Below are 3621 nucleotides of genomic sequence, written 5' to 3'. Positions count from 1 at the left end.
AATTAGTGTAAAGTTTGCATAGAAATTCTTGCCTTGGTGAAAGCAATGCCAGAATGCTTTCCATTGGCGAAAACTGTTTTGTAATATGTATGTCAGGCACAATTGCATACAAAAAAAATATATATAGTAAGAAAAATTCACAGTAAAACTCTGGCCATTTTTCATGAGGATTAGAAAATAGAAAGAATCACAAACTGATGTGGAAAAGTGGAGAACAAACTTAAGATTGTAAGGATTAGAAACTGAGAGAAATCAAATGTGACATATTCACCCATTCCTACCATGTGGATTGATGTTTAGTAGATGTGTATGGATGCTTTTTAAGTACTGGGGACATACACTGAACCGACTGAAACCAATTTTCCAAATATATATGCTTTCACCATATATATCTGTAATGGGTATGAGTTACTCGTGCGTAAACTGGTGCCTTTCTCGGTTAATTTGCCTTGTTAAACCTTTCTGACTGCACAGCCCCTTCTCATCGTGGCTGCCTCAGTCACTGGCAGAATCCGTCAGTGGGCGTTTCTTGAACCTCTTCCAACATAAAAGTTGTTTGACACCCAGTCTCCCCCTCCTCTCACTGCGCGGGAGTCTTCTGCGCAGGGAAGGCGTGGGTAGCGGAGGACCTGGGCTCTCCTCACTGATGTCCAGTGAAAAGTCCTGGATTCCTCTCTCCAATTCCCCCGTCGGCCCCCCTTTATCCCTGGTGTTGCGCTGATTGGCTTCCCCCTCTACTGAGCTCTTTCTCCCCCTGCTGCTGGGTCCTTCGCCAGCATCATCTGGGAGCCTCCCCTTCGCCTCTCGCTCCGATGTCAGTTCCCTGACAATATCCTTTCACCTTCCCCCAATCTGTGGTTCCCCAAAGGAATTTGTGAGGCTTTGCTATCTGTGGCATAGCTGTCAACTTTTCCCTTTTCTTGCGAGGAATCCTGTTCAGAATAAGGGAATTTCCCTTAAAAAAGGGAAACGTTGACAGCTATTATCTGTGGGAAAGAAAGAAAAAAAACAGCCAGAGTTTCAATTGGCTCTTGCTTTCCCAGAGGTCGTGGATGAATGAGGAACAAATACCAAGGGGCATGGGGTTGGGGAAAGTATGGCATTTCCATCATAATTCCGTCACAATTTCATAGGATGTTTCTGTATGAGAAATGAAAGCCTGTTCTGTGGCTGCTGCTGTCTGTAGCTTCATTGTTAAATTGATATTGGCTGGAATGTGCAGTCACATTATTATGTTCCATGTTGAGTCCTGCTTTAACAACAATTACAGAAACAGTGTAAGAGAATCATAGAATTGTATAGTTGGAAGGGACCAAGCCCAGGGCCAAACTAGATGATATATCACCTCTGTATTTGTGCCTTTTATAAAGGGCTATTCTTTCGCAAATTGCCTGCAGGAACCATGAATCTACTGTATGGGGCATCAGGGAACTTTAACTAAGGTTACCGGATTATTTTCAATGAATCCCGGGACACTTTTCAACTTCAGTAGGAATGATAGGATTTTGTCAGGGGACTGATTTGTAAATCCGGGGCCTGTCCCTGGGAAATGGGGACGTCTGGTAACCTTAACTTTAGCCCTCAGTCCCCTGCTATAGTCCCATTCAGAATGGACCTCATCATGAGCTATTTTTCCTTCTAGGCAAATTGCTTCATTTTTTGTTTTTGTAAGGTGAACCCTATGATCATGTTTTTGGTAGCTACCTTTAAAACGCAAATGAAAGCAATATTGAAAACAGCAAGCACCATTTACTAACAGTGATGGCTTCTATGCTTCCTGTGGCTCTCAACTACTGTTTTACAAGATGAAGTTCATCAATGCCCATACCAAGGACTTCAGAGTGAAATCCAGCAGCAAAAGTTCTAGTGATTTAATTGCCACAGCACTGCTTGCTTTCAAGCTCAGGTATAGCAGCTTCACTAATGAACTTCACATTATGCTTCTCTTAATGTGTTATGATGTTAAGACTAAGTGAGATTCTCCAGCAGCACCTTGTCATCACCAGAAAGGTTGAGCCAGGCAGTGTTATCTTGATTATGCCTCGTTTAGGGGAATGATCCAGTTAAAATGAAACTTTTTGACACATGTCTGATTTCAGAGGGAGAGTGTTAAGCATGTGTTTCATTCTGCAAGAATGCTTTCCCCCTCATGGTAGTCAGCAGTGTAGGAGCACCGGCATATATATATAGAGAGAGAGATAGATAGGGATATATAGATGAGAAATGCTATGTGTCTTCAAAGGCCTGAGAAATAAAGTCCTTTATGAAAACTCAATCAGGTGAGTTCATCAAAGTTTTGAAAGTTTGGTGGAGAAAGGAGCAAAGCAGGGAAGGAAAGAAGAAATGGCAACTGGTAAGGACCCAAGGAAGTTTACAGCTAGTGGTGGAGATCGCCATCATCATTTTACTTGTACAGTGGTACCTCGGGTTACAGATGCTTCAGATTACATTTGCTTCAGGTTACACACTCCACTAACCCAGAAATAGTACCTCGGGTTAAGAACTTTGTCTTAGGATGAGAACAGAAATCGTGCGCCAGTGGTGCAGTGGCAACAGGAGGCCCCATTAGCTAAAGTGGTACCTCAGGTTAAGAACAGTTTCAGGTTAAGAACGGACCTCCAGAACGAATTAATTTCTTAACCCGAGGTACCACTGTATGCCACCTTTCCACAGTTAAAACAATGTTCAAGGTGGCTTACAATATGAAAAGATTTACATTGTTACAAACATAGCAAAGTAGTCATAAAAATAAATAAAACACATCAAAAACTACATAACCAAACTGAACAATAAAAATAAACATACAAAAAAATTATATCAGCAACAGCAAAAACTCCCGACAAAACTCTCTCTCTCCCCCCCCCCCCAAAAAAAAATACCGCAGTCCTTGCTGGGCAGCAGAAGCAGCAGTTCTTATGAAGCCTGTCAGGCCCCGCCCTAGGCCAGATGGGGAGAAGCAGGTCAGACTGGTGAGTTCCCTGTTGAAGGTAATTCTGGGATGAGTGACTGGGTAGCCAGCCATCACCAGGCAGGGTGCATGCAATTGAGGAGCAAGGATGAGATGTGTGGGGTGTCAGGGCCTGGCAGCAGCTGAAGCTTGTTGCTCCCCACTTTGCTTCTCATTGCACAGCAGCACTAGGCAGTTGGATGTGAGCCCGGGGCACAATAATAGCTCAGCTCTAACGCATAAGCTGATCAAGAAAGGTAACACTATGACCAAGATGATTTCAGTGTGGTTAATGTGCACAAGCAAGAAACTCCTAAGGGCAAGAAGCTTTCTTTAGAAAATGGAAATCTTGTTCAAGTGAGGAGAACAAAAAAGAACATAAACTGCAGCAAAAGAAATGTGAGTAGGCACAATAAGTGATGTCAGAAAAAAAATTGAGGACAAGATCACAAAAAATATTAAGGCCTATGGTTTGTTGGTTTGCGTGTTTGTTTTAATTAAATACATAAGAAACAGGAAAACCTTTAGAAAATGGTTGAGCTGTGGATGACAAAGGAGTCAAAGGTGTGCCAAAGGAAGAAAAAGAAACAGCAGAGAACAGGATGATTTGTATCAGTTTTCACTGAGCTAGGGTAGATCCCTGTTTTTAAACTAACATTCTCAGGAATCAAATC

The sequence above is a fragment of the Podarcis bocagei genome (genome assembly GCF_964188305.1).
Source record: "Podarcis bocagei genome assembly, chromosome: 6".
Classification (NCBI taxonomy): domain Eukaryota; kingdom Metazoa; phylum Chordata; class Lepidosauria; order Squamata; family Lacertidae; genus Podarcis; species Podarcis bocagei.
Note: the sequence above shows the minus strand (reverse complement) of the source record.